A 17,591-nucleotide genomic window follows, 5' to 3' on the forward strand; every position below is an offset into this window, starting at 1 on the left:
CAAAATAAAGCCATCTGGTTCTGCACTTTAGTTTATAAAATATATCTTATCACATGCTCAACGATGAAAACTACACTTCGAATATCTCAACCAAAACAATTCACTGCTGACCCTAGAGAACTGATTTACAGAATATAAATTAAGATCATTAAAACCACATGCAAAATATCTTCTCTTTCTACTCTTTCTCCTCATGAAACAACAGTTAGATTTTTAAAAATAAAAGTTCTGGATATATTAACTATAATAAAAGAAAAAATGGAGAGTCTCAGTCATTAAGAGTCTATGGTGTTTCATTAGAAACTTAAAAGTTATCAATATAAATAGTAATTTGTCTCTCCATAAATTGACTTAACTTTACATATGCTTTTTTTCTGGTTTGTGACAAAATTTTAGTGTTCTTATCTAACTTTACTCAAATTATCAGAGTATTTGTGATGCATACTTTCCCTGAAGAAAGTAGTTTAATATTGAAAGAGGATTAAACATATACTTTAAAAGCAAATTTCTTATTTTGCCAGGCTCTAATGGTTCATAAATCCGTGTCTGATACCATGACACAATGTCATTTTTTGTAACAAATATTTTTCACTGCCTCTTTTAAATTCTGAAATTCATAGATAATATAACATCCTTATATACAATTTAAAAGCATTAATATAATGCTCCAATGTAACATATGAAGGAAGTTTAAGGAAAGTCATTTATATTTGAAACAGAAGTAACATTTACTTCCCGTAAGTAAATATCTGGGGATGAAACAAAAAGACAGTGAATTAACTGGATGCCTACACCTACATACAGAATCATTTAAAATTCAACAGCTACAAAAACAGAATGACACAGCTGTATTATCGGTGACTAAAATACCATGAACAGTACTGCCTTTGGTAACATGCTTTTCTGTAACGTTAAGCAAGACTTAGTAAAGTTCTTGACAAAGTCCAGTCTTCCCTGATTTACATGGGTGATAAATATATTTTAGGAGCACTTGATGCATATTAAAATTGTCTAAAAAATAACATGTTTACATATAAAAATGAATTTAGGCTCTAGATTCTGAAGATTATGAATAAGTTTTTCACTCATATGAAACATCTAGCAGACTATTTGAAAGTTATGTGGGACTCAGGACAACTATTTATTTTGAGAGATTGTCCTGAGCATTGCAAGAAGTTTTCCATTCTTGACCTCTCCTCACTAATTCTAGTAGGACCTTTCAAACACTGTCACCCCCCAAAATGCCCCAATAAACTCCTAAAATATCTTCTAATTAGTGACATTATTAATTATTCACATAATTTTATTGATCTGAGGAACACATGATAAATGATAGGAAATGCCAACACTTACGAAGCTTAAAATCTAGAAAACAAACCTGAAAATGTACACGATACATATGAATGTAACAGAACCTGTTATGGTAGAATGCAATATATAAGAGACATGTATAAATATCATTAATTTGCTTTGAAAAATCAGGAGGGAGAAATCACTTCTGGATTTTTTTTTGAGATGGGGAGAAATTGAGGCAAAAAATTCCAAGGTGATGGCAGAAAGAAGCCTTGAAGCATTAATTTGATTGTAATAGATGAAGACAGTAAGGAAGAATATTGGCTACAGAATTGTAACCTTCTTAAAGACCAAGTCTAGGCCTTTCTCACCAGTTTTAATTGGTCAGGGAAGGTCCCAAGGCCAAACCAAACTTTAAGAAGGTAGAAGCATAAATTTTCTGTAAGTGAACAATAATATCTACCACAATATTCAAACCAACACTGATATATATGTATTCATACTTTTTAATGAAGGGTATATTATAGCAGCACAGAAGAAATCAAACTGTGTACGGGGGCAGAGGAAAGGAGATAGGAGGCATGAGCAAGAAAACATCTGAGCAGAGTTTGGAATCAACAGGTGTTGATCATGAGGATCAGGTAGCAAAGAGCATTCCAAGCAGGGAAAACTGTATCCTTAAGTCAAGAAATTCAAAAGGGGACTACCACCTGGTAGTCCAGTGGCTAAGACTCGGCGTTCCCAATGCAAGGAAGCTGGGTTCCATCTCCAGTTGGGGAACTATATCCCACACACAGCAACTAAGACCCAGCACAAACAAATAAATAAATAAATATTTAAAAAAAGAAATTTAAAAGAACTGTGTGTGTTTGGGTGAGGGATGGATGGGTAGTGAGCAACTGGGAGAACGTATCATACTTTCTAACACTAAACTACTTCCCCCCAACACAAGTGTTAACATTTCAAAAAATATTCAAAAACAATGTCAAAAGAAACCTACAAACTTCTGTCACTGACAGGACATTGGACCAAGATACTCTAACGGAAATAACTAACAAGTTAACAAAAATAAATAAATAAAACTTTTAAACATAATTCACTGGACTGCCCCAAAAGTAAGGAGTCATAAATAGGTTAAGCAAAGCACTAAGGACAGCTTTAGCCTTGAGGATTTCTACAGATTCCTGGAAACCTTGAACGTAATCCAGGCTGAGGAGGACAGGAGATAAAGACCAGGCCCATTCAACTGAAAAAACTAATAAAAGACCCTCAATATTATGCCTGAGCTTTAAAGAGCTCCATGCACAGCTCAACTGTACAGTAGACATAAACCTTAATAGGGCAGACGAGGACAGGAAGGAAACTCGCCTGTCTCTACTTGGTTAGAGTAGAAAGAAAATAAAATCTCCCATTCCTGAATAGAAAGGTTAAACACAGTGATTTTGCAGTGGAGAAAACTGGCAAACACTACCTTAACCACGTGATCAGAGCAAACATCACCAGTGATAAGTCAGTAGGGTATCAGGTACATCTTGATACAATACGATGAGATATTTTTTTATGGTATTTTCCACAAAGCAGTAATCCCACTCTAAAGATGGGAAAAACATTAGACAAAACTAAACTGAGGCTGGCTATTCTATAAGACAGATGACTAAATCAAAAAGGTCTTAAAAAACAAGGGACGCCCGAGGAACTGGCACAGAACAGAGGAGCCTAAGTGCAATGTGGTATTTTGGATGGAATCCTGGAACAGAAAAAGAACATTTTAGGAAATCTGAATATAGTCCAGAATTTAGCTAGTGCTATGATTTCTTAGTTTTGACAAAAATATGGTATTAATGTTAAGATGTTAATATCAGGGAAAACTGGGTACAGAGTAATCAGGAACTCTTTGTATTATATTTCCACATTTTCTACAAATCTAAAATTATTTATTTTATTTAAAAATTCTAGTGCATCCCCCCAAAGCATAACCTCACTGCAAATTCATGGGATTTAAATGGTACCAATCACCTCAAGCATATCATTGCATTTAATGCAGTCCCAGGTTGGTTATGATCTGAGATAATTGCTAAAAGAAAGTATAAATACTCTCTGGATTCTCAACTTCAACCAACACTTCATTTTCTACAGAAAAAGTTCTACCAAAATCAATCAACCAACCAACAAATCAATCATAAAATACGTAAGGAAACAAGAATTTATTCCACAAGTTGCAGAATGAGAGGCCCAAATTTTACTGAGAATTTTCCAGAACCATTGAAAGATAGCAATTCAAGAAATTCATTAATCTCATGCCTCTCTCTTCTCATGTAAGAAGAGAGGGACGTGGAGTTGGAGATGGAAGGTGACATGGAGAGAAGGGAAAATAAAAATAGAAAAAAGAACAAGTAAAAATGAGCAGAGATACACAGATGGGGAGATGAGACAGTCAGAGAAAGATCCACATCTAGATGTATCATATTGAAACCACACAAAACAAAAGAAAAAGACAAAAGATATAAGGCAATCAGAGAACACTATACCCAATAAACAGAGAATATTTATTCAAGTATAAATGGAATACTCATGAAAATTGACCTGTACTAGGTCATAACACTATTAGCAAATTTAAAGGAACTGGTATCTAGCATACATTCTGAAATTAAAAAACACTTCCTCAAACAACTCATAGGACAAAAAGCATCGCAATGGATTTCAGGAAATACCTAGAACAGACTGATAATGAGGAAAATATATCTAAAATGTACAGAATACAAAACAACAAAAAAATGGTATATAAAGGCTTAAATGCTTATGTTAGAAAAAAAGGACTTGAAATTGAGCTAGGAAAACAGCAGAATAAATAAGTCCTAAAAAGAATTAACACAAAGAAGGAAATGATCTCTTTCCAGCCAGCACTGAGCAACAGGCATTTTTCTGGACAACTGACACAAGCGCCACAAGACCAGAAGCAAGAAAGCCCTACCACAGGAAGCAGAAGTATGAGCTGAGAATCCCTGCTGCCAACACTAAGATTGATGCTGGCCTCATACACACAGTCCATGTGCAGGGAGGCAACAAGAAATACCATATCTTGAGGCTGGACATAGCGAAATTTTACTGAGGCTTGGAGTGTTGTATGTGCAAAGCAAGGATTAAAGATGTTGTTCACAGTGCATCCAACGATGAACTGGTCAGTACCAAGACCCTAGTGAAGAACTGCATCTTGCTCACTGACAGCACACTATTCTGAGAGAAGTAGGGATCCCACTATGCATTGCCTCTGGGCTGCAAGAATGGAGCCAAGCAGACTCTCAAGGAAGAAGGGATTTTAAACAACAACGACAAAAAATAATCTAAGAAAATTCAGAAGAAATACGATGAAAACGAGAATGCCCAAATCACCAGTCTTCTGGCCAAGCAGATGACTATGTGCTAGACAGCAAGGAGCTGAACTTCCATCTGAAGAAAATCAAGGCCTGGAAAGGCAAACAAATCTTCCTCCATCATACCGTAGCTCAAGTAATAAAGGTGTTTATTGTTCTAAAAAAGAAGAAATGGGAAAGACGGAAATGATCAAAGAAAAATGAAATTTAGGAATTAGTGAAAAGAGAACACATATATAATAGAAACAAGCCAAAATTTATTGCTTGAAGAAACAATATTATAAATATCTGACAAGGTAAATGAAGGGAAAAAATGAGAGAAGGCGAAATAAACAATATTAAGAATAAAAAAGAAGAGGGACTTACCTGGTAACCCAGTGGTTAAGACTCTGCATTCCCAATCCAGGGAGCACAGGTTAAAAAAAAAATTAAAATGAAGATATAATCTCAGATACTGTAGGGATTAAGTGGAAAATAAGACAGTATGAACAATTTTAAGGAAATAAATCTGAAAACTTTGATAAGGTGGATCAATTCCTTATTAAAAGTTACTCAGCAAGAAATTTAAAACTCACCAGAACTGACTCAAGAACAAAAAAAGAACATGAAATGGATCTCACAGCTATTAAAGAGATTGAATTCGTGGTTAATACTGAGTATAGACAAAAAGGAACACTCCTCAACTGACTTTATGAGATGAGATTTACTTGGATGCCAAAATCAGAACAGATGCAGGAGGAGAAACTATTAAAATTCAATTTCCATTTTGCCTCAACAAACCAGGACTAGAAGATAACCTCCTTAATGGTGAAAAGGGCATTTACAAAAAGTATAGAAAACATTCTCTTTAATGGCAAAATGTTTTAAGTATTTCTTTCAGGACTAGGAAGAAGACAAGGATGCCTGCCACTGTTTCTATTCAACTTGGTACTAGCAGGACTAACAAATATAGTAAAAAGATCAAGAGATAAAAGGAAATGAAGAAACAAACGCACAGTTATTTACAGATGGCATGAGAGTTGACACTATCAAATACAGAAAAAGAATACACAGAAAATTATTAAAATTAGTAATTAGAGTTTAAAAGGGTCAAGATCACTCAATCTCTGGAATCAATTTATACTAATACAACCTATGTAATTAAGCCTCCTTGATCTCAAAAATCACACAAAGCTATTTATAATCTAGAACTCTTACTCCTTGTTTATTTTTAGAAATCACAGCATTATGACTCTACCAGGTTAGGCCAAAATCAAGTATAAGATGTACTTCTAGGCTTTAAAGGATTTACATACAAATAAATAAAATCTAACGTGTTCAAAAGCATGCTTTTCCAGATCTATGTGTAATGCATCTCAGTAGTCTGTCTTATTTGAAATTCCTCTCTCTCAGAAAAAGACTAGTTACATGTAAATTATATCTCAATAAAGCTGGGGAAAAAAGATTTAATAATATTTTTATTTTTATCTGTGGAAAATAAGGTTCGTGGTTATCAGAGAGGATAGAAGCACAATAAAGGCAAAGGGGCTCAACTGTATGGTGACTGTTTTCATGATGAGCAGGCTACAGTACACACATATATTGAATCATAACATACAAATGAAACTTCTGTGTTATAAACCAATTTACCTCAATAATAATTTTAAAAGATAGGAATCCTTTAAAAGGTTTTGTGCAAACACTGGGACACAATATGATAACTTTTAGAATAATTTCTTGGACTGATGGGTGGAAAATGAGTATCAGCACAGGGCAGAAATAGGATGACTACTGAGAAGACTACTATACTACTCTAGAGAAGAGATGATGGTGCCATGAATAGGAGTGGTAACAGTAAAAATGATAAGAGCAGTTGGTATCTGGGTAGATATTCAAGAAGTAATACAGCAAAGGAAGTGGATTGTTAAATCTGGAGTCTAAGACAGAAGTGAGATTGCAAGATATAAAACTGGAATTCATCAGCACATATATGGCAGCCATAAGGAGAAAGGAAAAGACCTGATAAAAGAAAAGGACCTTCACTTTGAATGGACAGAAGGACTGACAGGACAGAAAGAAGGTTGGAGAGACAGAAGAAAAAGAAGAGAAAGGACAGAATGAGGTCTGGATATACAGAAAGTGAAAGTGAAGTTGCTCAGTCATGTCCGACTCTTTGCGACCCCATGGACTGTAGCCTATCAGGCTCCTCCGTCCATGGGATTTTCCAGGCAAGAGTGCTGGAGTGGACTGCCATTTCCTTCTCTGAAGCAGAGGATAAATATGTGAATTCCTAGAAGGAAATATGGGAAGAATGACTGATGGAAGAAAGGGAGGGAGAGAGGACAGATAAATGGGATAAAGATGTAATAACACATGAGAGAAGTAAGGATACATGACGGAAAGAAGCAAAGACTGATGTGATAAAGAAGAAAGAATGAACATAGGATAGAGAAGAGGGAGGATGGTAAAAGGGTCAAAAAAAAGGGGGGAGAAAAGATAACATGGAAATCGAACTGAAATTTGAGAATCCTAAGTCTGATGCAATTATCATGAACAAAAGGGGTTAATTTTATATAATTACTAATAAGTGAGTTATGAACCAGTCATAGACCTCAAACGCATCCCATTAATTTCATGGTTGAAAATAAGAAACGTCTCATCTTTATAGATACTATATAACTACTTACAGAAGTTGTTCTATGCTTAGAGAGAGAACTATAAGTGAAACTAAATGAACCCAAAGTATTATCCTGTCATTTACTTGATAAACAGACTCATTTGGATTCATGTTAACTTTTATTCTCTTTAGAGATATTTGAGAGTAAATTACTATTAGTAATAAATGTGAAGTTGTATTCTGAGGTACATTCTTTCATTCATACAACCAACATCTGGGTATCTACACAGAACACAATAAATCCAGGATTCCAGTTCTTGGAGTCTCCAAGTTCAATGAGGGAATAAGATATGCACATTTATTATTCTACTAATACATCATATTATTAAAGTCCCTAGCGTTAAAGGACATATAAAAGGAAAGTAATTATGCTGAAGAAGATCTCTACAACTTTACAAAGACATAACTGATCTGGATCTACAGTATCTATCACAGCACTCTGTGACAGAAGTTTTACTCAGTCTTTCTTGAAATATATTTTAACTTCTGAGGTTCATTTAAACTAGTATGGTTATGTAATATGTCTCCCTAATCCCCAAATCACAAAGGTACTTGAAATCTAAGACTTTTACTATTCCATGTGTATTTTTAGAAACCAGAACATTCTAACCCTCTGACGGTAGGCCAAAAATCATATTGAAAATCTACTTCTAGGCTTTAGAGGATTAAAACAGAACTAAATAAAATTTGTGTAACACATGTACAAAAGCAAATGACAGCATTACATGTATTGGTTTTCTGGTATTCCTACCAGAAAATTCTCTTCTAATAATGCTAGTTTCCTCTAGACATTAAGTCAAGATTTTTAGAGGTTTTCATGCTGGTAGTACTATGAAAAAGAAGAGGGAAAAAAGTGCCAGAGAAGGAAAAAACGCTATAAAAGATGAAACAAGTACCCAAATGTTGCTTTCCAAATATCCTTCTCCAATAAGAAGAACCAGGATTCCACAGAGTGGTGGCTGATTTCAGAACAGAGTGAAAAAATATAAAAGATGAGAGGAGCATCTCATGGTGCCAGAAAGTAAGAAAGTGCTAAAGGAAAATAAGATGAGTGCATGTCTAAAAATAAGATGGATATCAAAGGTGGACCAAATAAACAAAACAGCCAGCAATGGTAATAGATTATAACCCACAGAACAAAACAAACATAAATCTACAAATTTATAAATCTACAAATTTCATTACTGAATAATGAAATATGTGGAGGGAGAAGGAATACGTCTTCAATTACAGAAGAAATCCAACTAATAAATATGGAAGGGATGAAAAAAATCACGACTGGAATAGCACTTAATAACTGCTTCAATCAAGCAAGAGCCACCGATGAATATAAAAATTAGTATCTGAAATAATAAGAAGAAAAAGAATATTAATATAACCTCTGGTGGCTCGGATGATAAAGAAATCTGCCTGCAGCGTAGGAGATCTGGGTTTGATCCCTGGGTTAGAAGATCTTCTGGAGAGGGAATAGTACCCACTCTAGTATTCTTGCCTGGAGAATTTCATGGACAGAGGAGCCTGGCAGGCTACACTCCATGGGGTCACAAAGAGTTGGACACAACTGAGCAACTTTCACTTTTCATATAACCTCAAAATATCTCTCCCAAAATATTTATTAATTACAAAGGAAAAAATAGTAATCTTACAATGGAGAAACCCAGCAGACACTCTCTTAGCCAATGATCAATGGTAATATCACCAATAATAATACACATTGATACCATGTCTCCCGTCATATGAGAAAGCCACATCACTTGTGGTATTTTTCAAAAATGCAAAGCCTCAAGCACAAGAAAACATAAGTCCATTTTGTAGTGACATCCTACAAAATGCCTAATTAGTACTTTTAAAACTCTTAAGGTCTTGAAACACAAGGAAAGACCAAGATATTGTTACCAGCCAGAAGAAAATAAGGAGACATGCAATGGAGAATTCTAGACTGGACACTGAAACAGAAAAAGATGTCAGTGAAAAAATAGTGAAATTCATATAAAGTCTGTAGTTTCATTAACAGCTCCGTACAAATGCTAATTTCCTACTTCTGATTAACTATGCTGGTGCTGCTAAGTCGCTTCAGTCGTGTCCAACTCTGTGCGACCCCAGAGACCGCAGCCCAACAGGCTCCCCCGTCCCTGGAATTCTCCAGGCAAGAACACTGGAGTGGGTTGCCATTTCCTTCTCCAATGCATGAAAGTGAAAAGTCAAAGTGAAGTCGTTCAGTCGTGTCTGACTCTTAGCAACCCCATGGACTGCAGCCTATCAGGCTCCTCTGTCCGTGGGATTTTCCAGGCAAGAGTACTGGAGTAGGTAGCTGTTCCCTTCTCCAGGGTATCTATCTTCCCAACCCAGGGAGCGAACCCAGGTCTCCTGCATTGCAGGCAGATTCTTTACCAGCTGAGCCACCAGGGAAGCCCAAGAATACTGGAGTGGGTAGCCTATCCCTTCTCCAGTGGATCTACCTGACCCAGGAATCGAACCAGGGTCTCCTGCATTGTAGGTGGATTCTTGACCAGCTAAGATACCAGGGAAGCCATTTACATAAGCATTATGTAACTATACTATTAGTTACTGATTAACTTAGTTACTGATACTGATTAACTATACTATGACTATATAAGATATTAACATTAAGAGATGCTGGGTGAAGGGTACACAATAACTATTATTTTTGTAATTCTTAAATAAGCCTAAAATTATTTCAAAATAAAACAAAAAAACAGATCATTGAGAGCACTGCATCCTGAAATAAACAGGTTTGGAAAGTTCCTTCCTACATGAATATTACTTTCACATCTCTACCAGTGGTGGCTGGATGGCATCACCAACTGAATGGGCTTAAGTTGAGTAAACTCCAGGAGACAGTGAAGGATAGGGAAGCCTTGCCTGCTGCAGTCCATGGGGTCACAAAGAGTTGGACAAGACTTAGCAACTGAACAACAACAGGTAGTAACCACTTACAGTAGGGAATGCCAAGTATGGGGGAAAGGATGGATGTTTTACGGGCTAATTGATAAGATTTCATCAATAAGGCAATACTCAGCAAGGTTCTGAAATGAGACTACACGAAAGCCTTTGACTATGTAGATCACAACAAACTGGAAAATTCAAAGAGATGGGAATACCAGACCACCTGATCTGCCTCCTGAGAAATGTGTATGCAGGTCAACAAGCAACAGTTAGAACCGGACATGGAACAATGGACTGGTTCAAAATTGGGAAAGGAGTACGTCAAGGCTATATGTTGTCACCTTGCTTACTTAACTTCTATGCAGAGTACATCACGGGAAATGTCAAGCTGGATGAAGCACAAACTGGAATCAAGACTGCCAGGAGAAATATCAATAATCTCAGATATGCAGATGATACCAACCTTATGGCAGAAAGCAAAAAGAAACCAAAGAGCCTCTTGATGAAGCTGCAAGAGAAGAGTGAAAAAGCTGGCTTAAAACTCAACATTCAAAAAACAAAGATCATGGCATCTGGTCCCATCACTTATCGGCAAATAGAAGGGGAAACAATGGAAACAGTCAGAGACTATTATCTTGGGCTCCAAAATCACTGCAGATGGTAACTGCAGCTATGAAATTAAAAGATGCTTGCTCCTTGGAAGAAAAGCTATGACCAACCTAGACAGCATATTAAAAAGTAGAGACATTACTTTGCCAACAAAGGTCCGTCTAGTCAAAGTGATGGTTTTTCCAGTAGTCATGTATGGCTGTGATAGCTGGACCATAAAGAAGGCTGAATGCCAAAGAATTGATGCTTTTGAGCTGTGGTGTTGGAGAAGATGCTTGAGAGTCCCTTGGACTGCAAAGAGATCAAACCAGTTAATCTTAAAGGAAATCAACCCTGAATATTCATTGGAAGGACTGATGCTGAAGCTGAAGCTCCAATACTTCAGCCACCTGATGCAAAGGGCCAACTCATTAGAAAAGATCCTGATACTGAGAGAGACTGAAGGAAGGAAATGGGGGTGACGGAGGATAAGATGATTGGATGGCATCGCTGGCTCAATGGATATGAGTTTGAGCAAACTCCCGGAGATAGTGAATGACAGGGAAGCCTGGCCTGCTGCAGTCCATGGGATTGCAAAGAGTTGGACATGAGTGAACAACAACAGCAAAGCCAAGGGGGTACTGGGGAAGAGCAACAGCCTAGAGATTTAATAGCATGTTTGAGGAATAGCAAGATGGTCAGTATGGTTGCCGCTCAGGGAGGAATAGGAAGAAGACAAAGAATAGATAAGGTGAGCAAATTATTTAAGGCCTCGTTGATGCTTTTGAACTGTGTTGTTGGAGAAGACTCTTGAGAGTCCCTTGGACTGCAAGGAGATCCAACCAGTCCATCCTAAAGGCGATCAGCCCAGGGTGTTCATTGGAAGGATTGATGTTGAAGCTGAAACTCCAATACTTTGGCCACCTGATGCAAAGAGCTGACTCATTTGAAAAGACCCTGATGCTGGGAAAGATTGAGAGCAGGAGGAGAAGGGAATGACAGAGGATGAGATGGTTGGATGGCATCACCGACTCAATGGACATGGGTTTGGGTGGACTCTGGGAGTTGGTGATGGACAGGGAGGCCTGGCGTGCTGCGGTTCATGGGGTCACAAAGAGTCGGACATGACTGAGCGACTGAACTGAACTGGACACTGTAAGAGTTTTCTTTGCCTTTTGCACCAAGATAAATGGAAAGGGACTGGAAAGTTAAGAGAATAGCAACACGAAGGTTTTACAGGGTAATTCTGACAATCAGATGAAGAACTGGGCTAAGAGATCAATTAAGAAATTAAAGCAGTTATCCAGGTAAGAGATAATGATGGCTTAGGTCAAGCTGTAATAATGACGGGAATGAGAAATGACTAGATTCTGGATATATTTTTAAGGTATAACCTATAGAATCACATGAAAAATGTGAGATACGAGATAGAGAGCAAAGCTGATTTCAAATTAAGGGCACATGACAGGATAAAATTTCTATTTATTAAGATGGGAGAATACAGGACAAGGTGCTTTAGAGATTTCAGCCGTAAAAAAGAATTCATGTGAATCAGTTCTGATGAGATGGATGAAACTGGAGCCAATTATACAGAGTGAAGTAAGCCAGAAAGAAAAACACCAATACAGTATACTAACACATATATATGGAATTTAGGAAGATGGCAATGACGACCCTGTATGCAAGACAGGAAAAAAGACACAGATGTGTATACCGGACTTTTGGACTCAGAGGGAGAGGGAGAGGGTGGGATGATTTGGGAGAATGGGAATTCTAACATGTATACTGTCATGTAAGAATTGAATCGCCAGTCCATGTCTGACGTAGGGTGCAGCTTGCTTGGGGCTGGTGCATGGGGATGACCCAGAGAGATGTTGTGGGGAGGGAGGTGGGGGGGGGTTCATGTTTGGGAACGCATGTAAGAATTAAAGATTTTAAAATTTAAAAAAAATTAAAAATTAAAAAAAAAAAAGAAATTAAAGCAGTTATCCAGGTAAGAGATAATGATGGCTTAGGTCAAGCTGTAATAATGACGGGAATGAGAAATGACTAGATTCTGGATATATTTTTAAGGTATAACCTATAGAATCACATGAAAAATGTGAGATATGAGATAGAGAGCAAAGCTGATTTCAAATTAAGGGCACATGACAGGATAAAATTTCTATTTATTAAGATGGGAGAATACAGGACAAGGTGCTTTAGAGATTTTGTTTTATTTAAAAGTTGGGAACAAACTTTCCAGTTTTAATTTGTATTCATATTCATTCTTTTCTTCCTTTCACCTTCTTGTAGTTTATTTTTTCTAATTTTTTTTCAACTTCTTGGAAAGGAATACTTCTGTCTCAGATTTTTGTCTTTCTTCTTTTCAACCTTATGCTTTTGGGGCCATAAATGTCTTTGGCTGTATTTCACAAATTTTGATATGTCATTGTCATTTAGTCCAAAATATTTTAAAATTTCCACTGTAATTTCTATTTTATTATTTGTAAGAATATTGCTTAACTATTGGTATTTGGGGATTTTTTGTTAGTAATTCTGAACTTATCTCATTGTGATTAAAGAACATACCCTGTTATTTCAATGTTGCGAAATATTAGACTTGCTTTATGACCCAGGATACAATTAACTTTGTTAATCTTTCAATGTACTCTTGAAAAGAATATGTATACTGTAGGTGTTGGATAAAATGCTCTACTTATGTGAATTCAAAGTTGTTAATCATATTGTTCCAATCCTTTAAACTACTGATTTCTGGTCTGCCTATTCCACTAGTTATTTAAAGAAGTATATATTTTTCTCTGTGACTCTAAATTTTTCTATTTCTCCTTTTAGTTCTATCAATATTGGCTTTCTGTATTTTGAAACTGCATTTTACAAATACAAATTTAGAACTGCTATGTCTTTCTGAAGGACTATCCATTTTAAAGACTTGGATATTTCCTTCTTTATCTTTAATAAAGCTTCTTGCTTTAAACTCTATCTGATATTACTAAAGTGATACTAGCTTTCTATTAGTATTTGCATGGTATATCTTTTCCCATGGTTTTACTTCAGCTCATCTTTCAGTTCCGTTCAGTCGCTCAGTTGTGCCCGACTTTTTGTAATAGCATGGACTGCAGCACGCCAGGCCTCCCTATCCATCACCAGCTGCCAGAGTTTACTCAAACTCAAGTCCATTGAGTTGGTGATGTCATCCAGCCATCTCATCCTCTGTCGTCCCATTCTCCTCCTGCCCTCAATCTTTCCCAGCATCAGTGTCTTTTCAAATAAGTCAGCTATTCATATCAGGTGGCCAAAGTATTGGAGTTTCAGCTTCAACATCAGTCCTTCCAATGAATAGCCAGGACTGATCTCCTTTAGGATGGACTGGTTGGATCTCCTTGCAGTCCAAGGAACTCTCAAGAGTCTTCTCCAATACTACAGTTCGAAAGCATCAATTCTTCGGCACTCATCTTTCTTCTCTATAGTCCAACTCTCACATCCATACATGACTACTGGAAAACCATAGCCTTGACTAGACAGACCTTTGTTGGCAAAGTAATGTCTCTGCTTTTTAATATGCTGTCTAGATTGGTCATAACTTTTCTTCCAACGAGTAAGCATCTTTTTATTTCATGGCTGTAATCACCATCTGCAGTGATTTTGGAACCAAGAAAAATAAAGTCTGACACTGTGTCCACTGTTTCTCCATCTATTTGCCGATAAGTGATGGGACCAGATGCCATGAACTTTGTTTTTTGAATGTTGAGCTTTAAGCCAACTTTTCACTCTCCTCTTTCACTTTCATCAAGAGGCTCTTTAGTTCCTCTTCACTTTCTGCCATAAGGGTGGTGTCATCTGCATATCTGAGGTTATTGATATTTCTCCTGGCAATCTTGATTCCAGCTTGTTCTTCCTCCAGCCCAGCGTTTCTCATGATGTTCTCTGCATAGAAGTTAAATAAGCAGGGTGACAGTATACAGCCTTGACGTACTCCTTTTCCTATTTGGAACCAGTCTTTTTTTCCATGTCCAGTTCTAACTGTTGCTCCCTGACCTGCATATAGGTTTCTCAAGAGGCAGGTCAGGTGGTCTGGTATTCCCATCTCTTTCAGAATTTTCCACAGTTGATTGTGATCCACACAGTCAAAGGCTTTGGCATAGTCAATAAAGCAGAAATAGATGTTTTCCTGGAACTCTCTTGCTTTTTCGATGATCCAGTGGATACTGGCAATTTGATCTCTAGTTCCTCTGCCTTTTTGAAAACCAGCTTGAACATCTGAAAGTTCATGGTTCAAGTATTGTTGAAGCCTGGCTTGGAGAATTTTGAGCATTACTTTGCTAGCGTGTGAGATGAGTGTAATTGTGCAGTGGTTTGAGCATTCTTTGGCATTGCCTTTGTTAGGGATTAGAATGAAAATGGACCTTTTCCAGTCCTGTGGCCACTGCTGAGTTTTCCAAATTTTCTGGCATATTGAGTGCAGCACTTCGACAGCCTCATCTTTTAGGATTTGAAATAGCTCCACTGGAAGCTATTTCTTAATCTTAATCAGCTCGTCAGCTCATCTTAATCATATTTTAAATTTTTATTTTATGAAATTTATATTTTTAATATCTTATTTATATTTTGTTTAAATAAATATATAAAATAAATATAATTTTATTTTTATGTATTATATATATAACATATACTATTATATATTATATTAATCACAGTTAGAATTGGACGTGAAACAAGAGACTGGTTTAAAATAGGAAAAGGAGTATATCAAGGCTGTATATTGTCACCCTGCTTATTTAACTTATATGCAGAGTACATGAGAAACGCTGGACTGGAAGAAACACAAGCTGGAATCAAGATTGCCGGGAGAAATATCAATAATCTCAGATATGCAGATGACACCACCCTCATGGCAGAAAGTGAAGAGGAACTAAAAAGCCTCCTGATGAAAGTGAAAGTAGAGAGTGAAAGACTTGGCTTAAAGCTCAACATTCAGAAAACGAAGATCATGGCATCTGGTCCCATCACTTCATGGCAAATAGATGGGGAAACAGTGGAAACAGTGTCAGACTTTATTTCTTTGGGCTCCAAAATCACTGCAGATGGTGACTGCAGCCATGAAATTAAAAGACGCTTACTCGTTGGAAGAAAAGTTATGACCAACCTAGACAGCATATTCAAAAGCAGAGATATTACTTTGCCAACTAAGGTCCATCTAGTCAAGGCTACAGTTTTTCCTGTGGTCATGTATGGATGTGAGAGTTGGACTGTGAAGAAGGCTGAATGCCGAAGAACTGATGTTTTTGAACTGTGGTGCTGGAGAAGACTCTTGAGAGTCCCTTGGACTGCAAGGAGATCCAACCACTCCATTCTGAAGGAGATCAGCCCTGGGATTTCTTTGGAAGGAATGATGCTAACACTGAAACTCCAGTACTTTGGCCACCTCATGCAAAGAGTTGACTCACTGGAAAAGACCCTGATGCTGGAGGGACTGGGGGCAGGAGGAGAAGGGGATGACAGAGGATGAGATGGCTGGATGGCATCACCGACTTGATGGACGTGAATCTGAGTGAACTCTGGGAGTTGGTGATGGGCAGGGAGGCTTGGCGTGCTGTGATTCATGGGGTCGCAAAGAGTCCGACACCACTGAGTGATTGAACTGAACTGATTATGTGTTAATTACAGATTAACACAATGGAAAAATGGACAAGAGACCTGAGGAAGCACTTTCTGAAAGAAAGTATCCAATGACTACTAACAACATGAAAAAACACTCAACTTCTTTGGTAATCACAAAGTGAAAATTAAAGCTATAATGAAATAACACTTCACATCCATCAGAATGATTGAAAAGAAAAAGACCAACAATAACAAGTGTTGATAAGAGTATAGGTCATCTCAAGACTCCCATGAACTGCTGGCAGGAATGTGAATGACATAACCACTTTGGAAAACTCGCACTAACAGTGAAGAAATGACTACCCTATGACTCAGCAGTGCCACTCCTATGCATATATCCTCCCAGAATGTGTAGACATATTTACTGGGAGATGTACAAAAATGTTCTCTGTAGCTTTGTTCATAATGGTTCATCTGGAGAAAAATGGATGAGTTATGATGTTCATAAAAGGAACTTAATGGAATTCAACAACTAATCTATGGAAAATAAACAGTGATTAAAAGAAACAGTTGGATCCTTCATACTTACTTTCCATTATCATATTTTTTAATGGATAGGAAGCTCTTACTGAAAGTTTAGGATAGTGGTAGGAAATGACACTACAAGACAGGTAACAATTAAGTTGAATATAGTAAGTCCCCTACATACCAAACAACTTCCATTCTGAGAACATGTTCATAAGTACAGGTTGTTCATCCAATCTGTTCATAAGTTCCACAAAATTAGCCTAGGTACCCAACTAATGGGGCTTCCCAGGTGGCACTAGCGGTAAAGAACCTGCCTGCCTTTGCAGGAGATGCAAGTGATGCAGGTTTGACCCCTGGGTCGGGGAAAATCCACTGGAGGAGGACATGACGACCCACTCCAGTATTCTTTACTGGAGAATCCCATGGACAGAAGAACCTGGCAGGCTACAGTCACTAGGGATGCAAAGAGATGGACATGCCTGAAGCACGCATGCACCCAACTAATACAATCAGCTATCTAGTATTATAATACTTATAATACTTTTTACATTAATAATGAACTAAAACAAACAAATATAAAAAATAAAATGTTTTTAATCTTACAATACAGTATCTTGAAAAGTACAATAGAACAAGCTACATTACTG

At 37.1% G+C, this 17,591-nt stretch overlaps 1 protein-coding gene and 1 pseudogene across 3 annotated transcripts in view; one reads left to right on the forward strand and one right to left on the reverse strand.

The window, feature by feature from the left end:
• Window positions 1-17,591, reverse strand: part of CRY1 (cryptochrome circadian clock 1) — a 90,319-nt gene that overhangs the window by 38,636 nt on the left and 34,092 nt on the right. The gene's annotated exons all lie outside the window — the stretch shown is intronic.
• LOC102173642 lies at window positions 1,875-4,717 on the forward strand (annotated as a pseudogene).

This window comes from Capra hircus, chromosome 5 (assembly GCF_001704415.2).
Source record: "Capra hircus breed San Clemente chromosome 5, ASM170441v1, whole genome shotgun sequence".
Taxonomy (NCBI): Eukaryota; Metazoa; Chordata; class Mammalia; order Artiodactyla; family Bovidae; genus Capra; species Capra hircus.